Here is a 14,940-nt window from a genome sequence, read left to right as displayed (position 1 = left end):
TTTTATTTTGAAAAGTAATTCCATGTCATGTGATTTCCTGTTTCTCTCATGTTCATGTGTCTTCTTCCTATTGGTTCATAGTCTTGTTGTTAGTTCTGTTATGTCACTGGTTCATGGTCATTGTCTTGTTATCTTGTTTATAGTTCTGTCTGTTAATTGGTTGATGTTTCCCATGTCCATGTACTTAAGCCTCATGTATTCCATTGTGTCTTGGTGAGGTACTGAATGTATTGAATGTTGGTGTAACATCGTTTCCAAGTCAAGTCAAGTCAAGTCCATGTTTTGTTCTCGTTCACGTTTATGAATAAACTGCCTGCCAGCTTCATTACATATGCCTTCATATTAAAATATTTTTAAGATCATGAGAAACATTTCAGTCAAGTGTTTCAAAACTTTTGACTGGTAGTGTACCTCCCTGGAAATGTTTAAAGATATATTCATTCTAATTTACTACATAATTACATTTTGTTTTGCAATAGTTTTGTGCAGTTTTACACAATAGATTTACACAATCAATTCTCGTTCATCAGGTGTGAATTTATGTGCATTTGTAATTTAGTTTTCACTAATTGCTCTGTGGGTTGAAATGAAAGCTTCCAGGATCAATGAACAAAGTGGAGGCCATATAGTCCTGCCAATGACATTAATTGAATATAACTCACCTTGTTATTGCAGAGCACCAAACAGGGAGACATGTGGAACCTGCGCTTTAGGGACATTCACCAATCGTGAGGTCTGCTCTTTACTCCTAGAGGTGATAACGGTGACAGAAATGTGGTGCTGCACAATGCGTGGTGCGGGCGAGAGCACCCTTGGGTGTCAAAAAGGAAGAGGAAACGATGAAAAAAGCCATTGACATTTTTCTGCTCTCTCTGATTTTATTTGATCTATTCATCCGTTTATATATCTATTTTATGCATTATTATTATTATTAACCTTGGCTGGGTTTCCCGAAGCACTAAGTAGGACGTTAGTAGCACTTAAGTAGTACTTAATCTCTAAGTAGAATTCCCAAAAGCTTTGTTATCTAAGTAGTTTGTAAAAACGTTCGAAAATTAACGCTCTTGAACTGCTCTTAAATCCATCAAGTGCAACTTAAACATATATTTCTGACATCTTTCACAGTTTATCAAAGACAATGGGATATTAATAAATTGTATTATTTTGGTCATTGGAAAGGATAAAAAAAAGTGTTGAAAAAATCACTATGAAATCAATAGTCAGTCTCCGCAGTCTGCACATGCAACGTGATAGGTCTAAATTTACAAGATATGCAATACAGTACAACATTATATTAGCCTTCATTGATAAGCATAATTGTAATGGCAATAGAAAGACGATATGTTCTTATTAAACATATTATTTAAGAAGACATGCGAGTAATGTGACCACGCAGTTTAAACATTTTATAAATATGCATTAATAAATAATTAAAATATGGTTAACGGAGGAGATTAGCCTGGACAGTAATGAAGTTCAACTTTATAACAAGTGATATACGTGCTGGTTTGGGAAACAGGCGTTACTCTATCGTAAAATAATGAGTGACATTAATTACGATGATCATTAAAGCTTAAGTTGCAATGTTATCGGGAAACCCAGCCCTTGTCTATTAAGATGCTCTTAGCTCTGTAGGATTATTAAAGAGCACTCGTAAATCTATGAGCATTTTCAAGTACAACTTAAGTTATGATGGCTTTGGGAACAGGAAGCAAAACTAAGATGAATCATAAGATGGATTCTGTGATCTAGGCTTACGATGCTTTTGTGAAACGAGACCCAGAGATGCGCAGTGTGCTCATATCTGCAATTAAAAACTTGCGATTCGAAATTTGAACCCATTCTCATGTGAGCGATAAGCTTTGTGTCTGTCTTGGAATATCCACAAATGTAACATATTGACAGCGTTGCAAAAAAAAAAAAAGACTTGTAAAATGCTTCTGATGTCTACTTTGCTATCGCAAAATCTCTGACACGTCTTCTGGGTGGAGGTAATGTTCCCTCAGCACTGTATCGCACAGCCACACTCAAGAGATGCAGTCCATAATTGAATGAACTGGACGCAAAAACAAGAGCAGGAGAAATTGAGAGGCGATCAAATAAAATGCAAAATATTATTCATGCATGTGAGTCCTTTATCTAGATGTGAGATTTGAAGAGAACAAGCTTAAATATGTTGAACTTTAACACAGTAACACTGAATTCAACATGTTTCTTGTAGAAACACCATGCCATGTGTTCCTCTAATAGCCTATTCATATTAGTAGTTGACAGATCATGTATAATTAATATAATAACATTATAATGAATATAATGCATAATGAATGTTCATAAAAATTAAAATGATTGTATTTATTCTTGTAGTGTTACTACAAAATAGGAAATAGGAAAATGCAAAATTCTTTGGTGTGTTGGGAGTTTCAGAAATGGCTAGAATTTATCTGAACTGGAATATTAATAGTAATACAAGTTTGTCATTATTTCAAAACGTGGTATGGATATGAGATTGATTATTTTGCACTCTCTATATTTTAGTTTCTGTACTTGTAAAACACTAATCAATTAAGTCAAGAATGTCGGAAGGTGAATTTAATTTGGTCAATGCTAAGGGTTAGTCTCAGTCTCAGGCATGAAATCTGAAAGAGATCAGAAGATTCATTCTGATTGGCTGACAGCTCTTATGAGGTGCACAGGTTTTTATCTCTTTATCAGATAACTAGGCTACAACAATGAGCACCTCCGTGGAAGAACTATAGTCGAAAACTACTTGACTTTTGATTAAATTTGCCAAAGCTTGCAAAACAAAACAAAACAACAACAACAACAACAATAAAAAAGCAGTTAAGACTACTGCTTTAAACAGATTGTTAAAGAGATTATTTGAATGAGCTACCACTTTGTTGTATGTCATGCCACATTAAATAAAAAAATAAGTAAAGAACAAACAAACAAACAAACAAAAAACATTTGTGTACCTCCAAAAGAAATTACCTAGGGCCTCTCAATGTCTAACCGGCCCTGAATCACTGATTGCTGTGTAGGTAGACATAGGCATAATAATGTAGGGTGACCACAGTTTATTAAATTAACATGTAAGATGCAATTATTCCATTAATACGATTTGCTGGAACAAATTATTTAATATTGTACCATGGTGAAAACTGAGCATTTATTTGCGTTTCCTGAACTACGTCAATATCTGTGTTTTAATGTCCGGTGCAGAAGTAAATAATAAAAAACAAAAACAAGGACTTCTACACAGTCGAGGATTTTTAAAATCAGAAATGTAATTGACAGACATACATTTTTTATATTAAAATTCAAATAATCTTATCTAGGCTAACAGTATATTAATTTCTAGCAGACATATCTGCCTATCTTCATTTGTAAAAATTAAAGATCAGTTTTCAGCTTTTCTAATGTTGGATAAAAAAAAAATAAAAAAAAACATGTTCCTGGGAAAGGGTCCAGTACCTTCGCGACCATACATAGTATAAGTGGGAATAAATTAATGTGTAATATATATATATATATATATATATATATATACAGTACTGTGCAAAAGTTTTAGGCACTTGTGAAAAATGTTGCATTCATTTTTCAATTAACATCATCCAAACACTAGTAAACAAAAAAAAAGCTAAATACATTTTTGGTGTGACCAACTTTGTCTTCAAAATAGCACCAATTCTCCTAGGGACACCTGGACACAGTTTTTCTTGGTTGTTGGCAGATAGGATGTTCCAAGCTTCTTGGAGAATTCACCACAGTTCTTCTATATATTTAGGCTGTCTCAATTGCTTTTGTCTCTTCATGTAATACCAGACTGACTCAATGTTCAGTGGGGGTCTCTGTGGGGCCATGCCATCTGTTGCAGGGCTAAATGTTCTTCTGTTCTATTCCATTCTATTTGCAGAAGGAATATTTGGGAGTCTAAAATGTATATTACATATTGCCACACTACAACTGAAGATATAAATAACCATATTAAGACAAATGTTTTTTGTTAAACATCTTACGTGCCTAAGATTTTGCACAGTACTGTGTGTGTGTGTGTGATATATATATATATATATATATATATATATATATATATATAGGCTGCAACTTAAACTTTTACAATCATCTTAATTAACGCCACTCATTATTTTACATAGAGAATGCCTGTTTCCCAAAACAGCACTTAGATTGCGCGTTATAAAGTAGAACTTAAATTCTTTGTTACGGGAGCTGTCTGGTCCAATGCTGAAACCTTGGCCAATATGTCCAGAAGTTTGTCTTCTCAACATGACAATAATGCAGAAATACTGACAAGCTTGGAAATTATAAGTAACCTTGTTGAGAAGCAGAAAGATAATGATAATCACAGCATTTAATTTAATTAAATAATGATGACATAGGGAAAAAGGGTTTCAGATTGATGCTCACCTTTATAGAGATTAATGATAGAAATATATGTATGTGAACGCATGCAATGTGAATCATAATAAGGGTCTCTAATGTTGCAACAAAATTATTATAAATTATTTTGCTGAAAACTGAATGCACATGGTATTGTCATTTTTCTATTTCATAAAATGCATCACACATTTATTTATTTTCCTATATTCAAAAAGTTTTTGAATAAGTGAATGTAAAACCTGGTGTGGTACTTTTTGTCAGTTAGTGCAAATTGTCCCTTCATTTACCTATGCATTTGTCTTCTGGATTTGGAAAATGATTATGTAACATTCTAAAATAATTTAATCACATTTTATGACTAAATATTAAGCCTAATATTTGGATATATTAACAGGCCAACCCCATTGATAAAAGTGTCTTAATTTGTTTAGGCTAAAAAATTCATTATATTGTAACGCGAGGCTAAATAGAAAAGAAATTTAGCGCTAAAATGGTTACTTTTGTGAATAGTAATTGTTGTTAAAGTTACAAAAACAAAATTCACTTTTTTTGTGCTTCAGTTCTTGAACACAGTTTTCCCTTGGCACACCCAAAGCCTTGTTTCTGGCTGTGGCTTTCCAATTATCCAGATATATCAATACAAGTTATTAAACGTTCCTTATTCTCTGATAAACTGTGAAAATGTGAGAAAGATACATTTAAGTTGGACTTATGACTTTAGAGCGGTTCAAATCCCTCTTTAATTTACTTAGTTTTTACTTTACTACTTTGATGTTTTATGGGAAATGCACTTATGAGATTAAGTACTACTTTAGTGATACTAACATTCTACTTAGTGCCTTGGGAAACCCAGCCATGCACAAATAAGTGAAATGAGACAAAAATATTTCCAATTTGGGACTGGTCACCCTACTACATTATACGTAATGCCTTCCTACACAGCAATCAGTGCTTCAAACATCTGAGTTATGTAATAACCAGGACAATGTATTGGTAATCTTTTTATAAACATTTTTAAAAGCCAATGCATTCCACATACTGGTCTGCACTTCACTACAACGTAAATGCTTCTGCTCCACGTGGTCCAGTGGGCCGCGCTGTGTGCAGCTTCGCCACACCTTTTGATAGAGATTTTGACAGCTGACAGCTAAATAAAACAGGCTGTGTGTCTAAGAAGTAGGCTAAGACATTTTGCATGCAGATGCGAGGGACATCAAATGGCTATTTCTAAAACAGACAAATAATATTTCTCTGGCACATGTAGGTTGCAGAATCCATGCCTACGCAGAAGAATGTTGGCACAAAGCCCTGTCCATAGACCCTTCCCTGACTTGTACAGTTTGTGTCACAGGCATTCCTTAGTCCAGTTGCTTAATGAGAGAGAGATAATATGTAGTTGCATTAAAAGTTGAGCAGCGGTGGACAATTATTCTGTTGCACGGCACTGAGGAACTGATGATGATGCGGGATGACCAATCAGTGGAAAGGTGCGTTTCATGCCCACCCACTTGTGCAAATCAAATATGTATCTACTTTCTACGCATGAACGATTTTGAAAAACAAACTATCAAAATGTATACTGTTCTTTCTACCTGAAGCTTTGATATTCAGCAGTCAACACCCGATCACATTGCACCACCTACTGTTGAGAACGAATAGCACCAGGTTGATATTGTGCATTGTACTCTGCTTTTCCTGTAGATCCAAGGTGTGGAAGGTTGAATTTCCAACCGAATTTGAACCACTGAATTTGAGGAAGCGAATTTTAAGCGAAATAGAACAGGCTGAATTTTTCCTGTCGAAAAATCTAGATTGTATTTTCAAATTAATAAAATATTTTGGAAACAAACTTTAGAAGGTGAATATTTATTGTTTAATTTTTAATAATGAAATTAGTTGTGAAATGTTTCCAAATAAAATATTCAATGTTTAAAAATACAACCATGTTAAATTTCAGCCTCCCAAAATGCAAGCACTGTAAATTCAACGCATTTAAATGCAAGCACTGATACTACAATGCATTTATTTTATTTTTTTCCGATTAGAGCAATTCGACATGCTTTTATGCTTCAAAGGCTTTAGTCATGAATTTAGCTCCATATTATCTTTTCTTACAGCAGATAAACAGGACAATGCGTATTTCTGAGGCACTTTTTTTTTTACTTCTGCTGCCTCTGACAGGAGAGTTCGTTTTTCTGAGGTAAAACACTTTAATTAACAACAAATAAACGACTTTTAATAAAAATGTACTGAAATATTGTGTGCGTAAAGGTTCCTTGACCTTTGGAACGACGCTAAATACATAAAACCTGTTTTTACCATTATATAGTACTGTTAGCAGTGGAGTTGCCATGGCAACCGGTCCAAACCCAAACTGCAGAAGATAGCAGCTGCACCTCCCTCTCAAAATTCAACAACCACATCAGATTGGTTAAGTAACATCATTACCTTCTACTGTAGTTGAAGTTCTGTTAATATTTTTTGCATCTGTGATTATTTGGCTGCTTTAATCACCTGAAATGTCTGCTAACAATATGACAGATGTTTATAATGGAAGTGTCCAAGATAAGCTTTATGCATGTAAATATGTTTGATGCTATTTAAAAAAAAAAAAAAAAAATGTATACATAATATAAATGTGAATCTATCTATCTATCTATCTATCTATCTATCTATATTCATTTTTAATTGTTAATTTTTTTGCTAACTGATTAATTTGACATGTTTGCTATTATTTAATATAATTATTTATTGAAAACAAATATGTAGCTCTTCTGAAGATTATATTGTAATTAAGTCATTAACCATTTTTATATATCCTTAAAACTGCTTTAAATTAAATTAACAAATGTAATTCAGGTCATTAGGTGTTAAGCTGGTCTAATTACAAATGTCATTTAGGCTTGTAATTTCATTGCAATTCTGTGGCAATATGTCTCAATTTCTTTTATTGTTGCATTTTTTCTCTGTTCTCTGTCAAAATAAATGAATTACATTAACTTTGAGTCTGCATGCGTTATTCACATAATTTGTGAATTTGGTTAGCTGGGCAGTTTAGTGTGTTACATTGATAAAACGGAAATACAATCAAGTTATACTTGCAATACTGCATTTCCACTATGTTATATATGTTATACTTTCTGCTGTTAAGCAAAATACATTAGAAACATTAATTATGAATGAATTAATCCTGAATGGAACTCTCAGCACATGCCTGCTCAGTATCAACAGCTCATCAGTTTTCAGGTCCGAAAGAGGTGGTTCTCAGTTCAGTGTACTGTTGACTCATGAACTGTTGCAACCGGAGCATTCAGTTCAATTTGTGAGCTTTTCAGAGTGGAATTCATTGCAAAGAAGTGTTGGCAAAATCAGACATCACTATTAGAATCATATTATTCCAGGTTATCTGCTCATTTCATGTCGGAGTGTCAGGCCCGTCCAAGAGCGAGTTATGATTGAGCAACTTGTGGATCAGTGTTGACTCGAGATGCAAACTGTTCCAAATGATTTAGTCAGATTTGGTGAACTGGTTCAACCAATTCACTGAAAAGAACTGGTTTAAGAATCCCTTATACATTCATATGTTAACCTAAAATTTTGAGATTGTCACTAAACTCCACAACACCACAGTATGGAGGCGACACCTGTCATAGCTAAAATAACTAGGGCCCTATTTTAAGAGTGCTAAGTGCAGCGCCATGCTTTATGTCATACATGGAAATTCAGTGGGCATGGCCACGAAGTTTTGGTATTTTAGTGCAAGCATGCACTAAGTCTAGGTGCAAGTGGGTTTGCTGAAATTGCGTGATCAAGGCGCTAATGGGCTGGATCAAGTACAATTTAATTGTGAGGTTTTTGTCTGGTTATTGCACCATCTTGGTCCTATAATATAGTCCATTCTCTGTCAAGCACCAGCGATATAAACAAAGACAGCACATTCATAAGAATTTGCCAGTGCAAATGGACAGTATGCAGTGAATTAAAAGAATAGAAATATGTACTTGTGTTCTTTTGTGCATTAACTGTGTCCTTGTTGAATTCCAGACATATTTCTATTCAGTGACATGCTACTTTTATATGCATGGGAAACATGGTCCTTGTCAGGATTTGGATGTAGGCTCCATTAAATTATAGAGAATGTGAATATTCTGAATTATTTTCATCTACTGACACACTAATTATGGATAGTATTAACAGTGATTGTATCAGCCTGAAACAAAACAAAAAAAAATATATAAAAAAAATCTAAACCAAAACATCTTTAAATTCTAATTATACTTTAAATGAAACAAACATATAATCAAAATAACAAAGTGGTAAAAAAATAAAAATAAAAATGTTTACCCTCTCTAACTTATTCCACATGCCCCTTTTGCAGTGACTTAAAAATCACTCTAAGACAACAGGTGGGAAAATACCATCATTAATACAATTGTAAATATAGCCTAAACATAATAATAATAATAATAATAATAATTGTAAAAATAAAAATAAAAAAAAATAAACCATGACCTCTAGAAAGTTTGACAAATCTCATAAATTTTTAGTTTCATAAAACAGCTTCAACGGTGATTATTGGACATTATTTGATGTTCTGTACTTTCAGAGTTTGGAAATAAACTTTTTTTACCACCTGCTGGTGGAATCTCCAAACTGCAAATGTAGGAACTTAGTTTAGACTTTGCACTGAAATAAGACGTGCTTTTGAAACGTTTTAGCGCAATGACCTATTTCTTAGGAAAATAGCAAATTGCGCTTTGCACCACTTAATTTACATACAATAAACCCCAGTTTGCGCATACACCCATAGAAAGAACACCCAAGCCCACTTGCGTTTTGCACTGGCACTAAAATTGCACTTAGAATTAGCGTTCTTACAAAAATTGGATAAGATTTAGTGCACGGTCATTGTGCATAGCGCTGTGCTTAGCGAGGTCACGAAAATAGAGCCCCTAGTCTTCATGATTGGCCAAAGGTTTTCTCCTCACAATTTAATATTGAGAAACAAGTCTACAAAAAGGATCAGTGTGTTCTGCTTTGAGGTTTCTGGGCAGGGACAATATTTCTCTTAGAAGTCATAATGCATTGTGCTTCTACGTGCAGTTCTGTCAGAATGCACAGTGCTCATAATACATGTCAGAAGATCGTGGTGGTAATTAGATACAGATTGTTTGTCAATTTGCCACAAAGACAGGATAAGTCGCCTCCTCTACCCTGCAGGCCTAACAGAGAACAGAAAACATGGCACAGGCAGAGAAGAAAGACAGAGAGAGAGAGAGAGAGAGAGAGACAGAGAGAGAGAGAGTCTGTAAGAGTTAGAGAGCTGCATATGCACTCTGTGACATAGTGAAAGCTTCTTTTTGTCTCCATCCTCCAACCCCAATCCCCCCCCCCCCCTCGCCTCCTCCATCTCTTTTTTCGTCTCTCTGGCTGATCAATCCTTCCCTCAGAACACCAGACAGATGCTCTAAATCTATTATTTAGAAAGAAGGGGAATTTCTTCATCTAATGAGACCTCAAATAAGCACACTTAAACTCGCTCACATACACATATGCGCACACACAAATAGCCTGTTGGCGCAAATGTGCCACTTTAGAGATCCCCATTGAGTTTGTCAAGACATATCTCATTTCCTCTTTTTTTTTTTTTTTTTTGGCACCTGCTAAATTCCAAAACTACAATAAGCTATTATTTTTTCACATTCACTTTAAGTCACGTATATGTGATGCACAACCTTCTTCTTAAAGGTGAAGTGCACAATTTCTGTGCCTCTAGCAATACCAAAGGGAATTACAAAAATTGTGACTGTTTTTAACCCTTAAACGCATGGTAATTTTCCCAAACACTCTTACATATTCGGGTCTTTAGAGACCCGGCACTTATATCATAATTATAAAACAATAAAATAAAATATATTTTGTTATATTTTGATGTTTTATTTTTCATAAACTAAAGCGATAATGCAACAAAATCAAAGACAAATCAAGAACAGGATTTATTATTTTCACACTGAAATTTCATGAGATGCAACTGGCTGTCAAACACATATTGAGCTACACGTAATGTATGTGTAACTTAATGACCATCGCTATGTTTGGAGGACAAAGGGTGAGTCTTGCAAGCCGAAGAACACCATCCCAACCATGAAGCATGGGGGTGGCAGCATCATGTTGTGGGGGTGCTTTGCTTTAGGAGGGACTGGTGCACTTCACAAAATAGATGGCATCATGAGGAAGGAAAATTATGTGGATATATTGAAGCAACATCTCAAGACATCAGCCATGAAGTTAAAGCTCAGTCTCAAATGGGTCTTCCATATGGACAATGACCCCAAGCATACCTCCAAAGTTGTGGCAAAATGGCTTAAGGACAACAAAATCAAGGTATTGGAGTGGCCAACATAAAGCCCTGACTTAAATCCGATATAAAATTTGTGTGCAGAGCTGAAAAAGCATGTGCGAGCAAGGAGGCCTACAAACCTGACTCAGTTACACCAGTTCTGTCTGGAGGAATGGGCCAAAATTCCAGATTCTAACAAATTGTATGTAAACTCCTGACCCACTGGGAATGTGATGAAAGAAATAAAAGCTGAAATAAATCATTCTCTCTACTATTATTCTGACATTTCACATTCTTTTTTTATTTTTTATTTTATTTGATCTCCTTTTCTCCCAATTTTGGAATGCCCAATTCCCACTACTTAGTAGGTCCTCATGGTGGCGCGGTTACTCACCTCAATCCGGGTGGTGGAGGACAAGTCTCTGTTGCCTCCGCTTCTGAGACTGCCAATCTGCGCATTTTGTCACGTGGCTCGTTGTGCATGACACCGCGGAGACTCCGCATGTGGAGGCTCATGCTACTCCCCACGATCCACGCATTGTTCCTTGACACCAATATATGACGTAATAACAACAACCGCATTTTTTTTTTACTCTGGTTTGTTAAATAAGTGCAATTTACGCACATGGAACAACTTTGTTTGTATATATAGCACTTACAGTTGAAAAGAGCCATCTGACTTGTGGTTCTTCTTTGCTTTTGTAAATCCAGCATTTTGAATGTGACGTCTCCTCAGCTGCCGAGGTATTATAGGATAGTATAGATCAACACATCAATGGCTTACTGATAGTTAGTTGTTTCTGAATATTAAGTGTGGATTAGAAAAAGCATTTAAACATCGAAAGATGGCACATTTTACCTTTAAATTACAGCTTTAGTTTATTTTCTGTTTTTAGCACAACATGCACTTGAAGTCTCCCTGAGAAGCAATTCACATTAAATGAAAGGACCAAATGGGCCTTGTCTACAGCAGCCATTTTTTTTTTTCCAAAGCAGGACATGTCCTCAAGATAGAATCCTCACAAATAGAACATGATCTCTCTCCATAAAATGCACACATTGGAATATCAGAACCACACAGGGTGTAATTTCTTGTGCTGCTGAGCCAAAATTCTTACTTGTCTTAGCTGTGTTATCATGTAGTGTGGGAGTGAGAACAGAGAGCTGTTGATCTCCATTATGGAGCCATCACCCACATCAACACACGTCTTCTTAACTGGGCCTAGTGTTAGCCACCAGAGACTGACAGTACAGTGAATCTCTGTTAATAATAGTTGACACGTCTTTGTCATTATACCAAGCATTGCATTAGACTTGCCATTTTATTGGCTACTTTAACTTTGTTAATGATGTAATTTTGGTTTTATTGCCTTCCTGCTATATTTAAAAATATTAAGTTTAGTACTTTGAAATTATTAAAATGTATGTTTAGGAATCTCAATTGGAAATACATAGTGTTAAGTTTGGTATTTTGGCATAGATAGATGGTTATTATGGGAGACATGATAAACTATGCTACAGTAGTTAATGCATCGATGCACAAGTTTACCAAACTCTACCTCCATCTTCCATTCAGGAACACAGATAGTCACGCCCCATTTATTGGTTGAGCCAGTGTAGCTGTGTTGGGTTGGTTAGCATTACCCCGTTAGCCCCTGCTGCTAGATGCCAGAAGTACAACATTAAATGTCTTCCATGACTTTCGTTGGGGCGTCAACACTCTGCTCAATGCAAGTGTCAAGCTCCGCTTTGCCCTCTACATGACAAGTGCTGCTGAGGTAGAGGTGCGACTTACGAGTTTGCCAGGCAAGAAAGCTGGAGGTGAGAACACTAAACATTGAAAACATACTGTATATTTGGACTTTGAAGAAAATAAGTCCTGACAATTGCTTGAATACATTAATAAATTACAAAAAAGTAATAAGAGGACTTGTTTACATTAAGGATTTAAGATTAACATAAAGGTCTAGGATGATCTTGGTGAATTTAAATTAGTTCAAGAACTGAGGTCTCCTGTTCCTCGGAAACTAAAATATTTATAAACAAACATTATGAGACATTCAGTATCTCTTCCTAAAGACAATTTTATAAATTTCTTGTTTGTACTCTAAAAGACATCATTAGTGAAGGAAAAAACCTGTGTGATAGTCTCTTTGGTGAAAAGTTGGACCTGTTATTGCAAGACAGATTTTGCGTATATGCAAATTGCCCAGTAATTATTGGCTGATGCTTCTATAGGTTACGGCAATGGGCAACTCTGAGCGCCGCATTGAAACACTTGAGGGCAGCATAACGCACCACCAGGTGTAAAGTTGAAGCTGCCACTTCACTCCATAGAGTTTAGTGTATTCTGCAACACTGATGTGAGTCATGTGGAAGCCCCTTGATGGCAAAAAAATGTTTCCCTATTTGATGGCCATTCAAAATTTATTTTCCGACCATTTTTTCCCCTGAACCAACATATATATCACAAGTATATCTATATATTATTGTAGATGTTTTTCCAGTGGCAGATTATTTAAGGAGGGCTCTTAAAAGGATACAAATTAACTTAGATGACTAATGCTGCATTCATGTGCTATCAGAATGATTCTACTTCCCACTTCTGAAATGGTAATTAAGAGTAGGCCTACGTCAAGTTAAAGTGCTTTGTTGTTGGCAATAACAGGAAACATGGACGAAGGCAGGTTCAGTCATACATATTTCATGAGGAACTTTTATTTTGACAGCATAAAACATATTACTTAGTTAGCTTGTTGACAATATGGAATTTTGGTCAATACAAGCTATTTTCAGTGTAAAAATTTACAACATGCGTCAAATGGTTGCTGATATACGTAACTGAATATGACCGAAATGGCTAACATTTAGCTGTATTTAGAAAAATGAATAAAACCTGTAACTCACTACAGAAACCACCATGTTGAAATTTTACAACTCCTTCCATCTCTGAAACTTGGGTATCTACTGCTGCATTCAATTCAACTCGGAAAGTCAGGATTTCCAACTTCCTACTAAGAAATGTGCAATGGAATGGCACTTGAAGTCAGACTTCCAGCATGGAAACTCGTGCGGAAATCTTCGACACTGATTTTGCAGAGATGCAGGCGTGTAACGTCACACATACAGTACATGCTGGCACCCAGGGAGAAGTGCAAATATTGTGATAAATATTCACTTTTATTAAATAACAGCAATCAATGAGTCAAAATTCCTACATTACATGATATTAAAGCTTGTTTAACAAATGTTTGCAGTGTGCAAAGCATGGTAAGTTATACAAGTATGATTGTCTTTGGATAATCGTACTTGTGTAGCACAAATGCTAGCATTGCCATTGTTTATCAATTGGTTGTTAGGAGACGTATCTTGTCAGTCGAATGCCTGCTAAGCTAACAGGAGCATTGCAGTTTTGTTTCCTTGCATGTCATCTTCTGAGCATCTGGCAATGGAATGCCTTTATGGTTGAAGATTGGAGATATCAGGTGGGAATATCCCACATCCAAAATTGAATTTATGGAGCAAAAATGATCTCAGAGTTTCCCAGTCGTATTTACAACTTGAGGGGTTGTTCATGTGCAGCTTCTGAGTCAGAAACTCGTATTTACGCTAATTCCAATTGCATGTGAAGGCTGCATTAATTTATATTTATATCATCTGCTCTGAATGGTGAGTGGTCAGTCACATGACAAATGTTTCTGGAGCTCACATGAGCAAAGATGGTAGCCTCCATGTACAGAGTTTAGGGTATGTAAATAGTTGTGTTTAAGCATACTTTTTTTTTTTTTTTTTTTTTGATTGTTCGTAATATGTTAGAAAGCATAGTTAAGAAAGATTAAAGGATGAATAACTGTTTGTATAAGCATGTGAAGCCCTGAATTTACATTATTTTGTTTAAATAATTTACATAATAACAATGAGGAAAAACAACTAAGCCTCTTAATCATTATGCAAATCTGAAGTATATCTGTTAAAACAAAAAACTATAAAGAGCATTCCAAAAGAGGTAAGAGATAAAAACAAACGCATACATTTAGAAAAACTGTGCAAAATGATACATCAAAAAGCTACATCAAACCACCCAAAAACTTCCTAGAAATGGTTGTTCCACAACACAAATGAGACTTCTGAGAGTAGCCACAGAGAGGCCAGTGATTACTTTGAATTTACAAAGTTACAAAAGCTACAAAGTTCAGTAG

The sequence above is a fragment of the Myxocyprinus asiaticus genome, chromosome 22 (assembly GCF_019703515.2).
Source record: "Myxocyprinus asiaticus isolate MX2 ecotype Aquarium Trade chromosome 22, UBuf_Myxa_2, whole genome shotgun sequence".
Classification (NCBI taxonomy): Eukaryota; Metazoa; Chordata; class Actinopteri; order Cypriniformes; family Catostomidae; genus Myxocyprinus; species Myxocyprinus asiaticus.
This window is presented reverse-complemented; position numbering follows the sequence as displayed.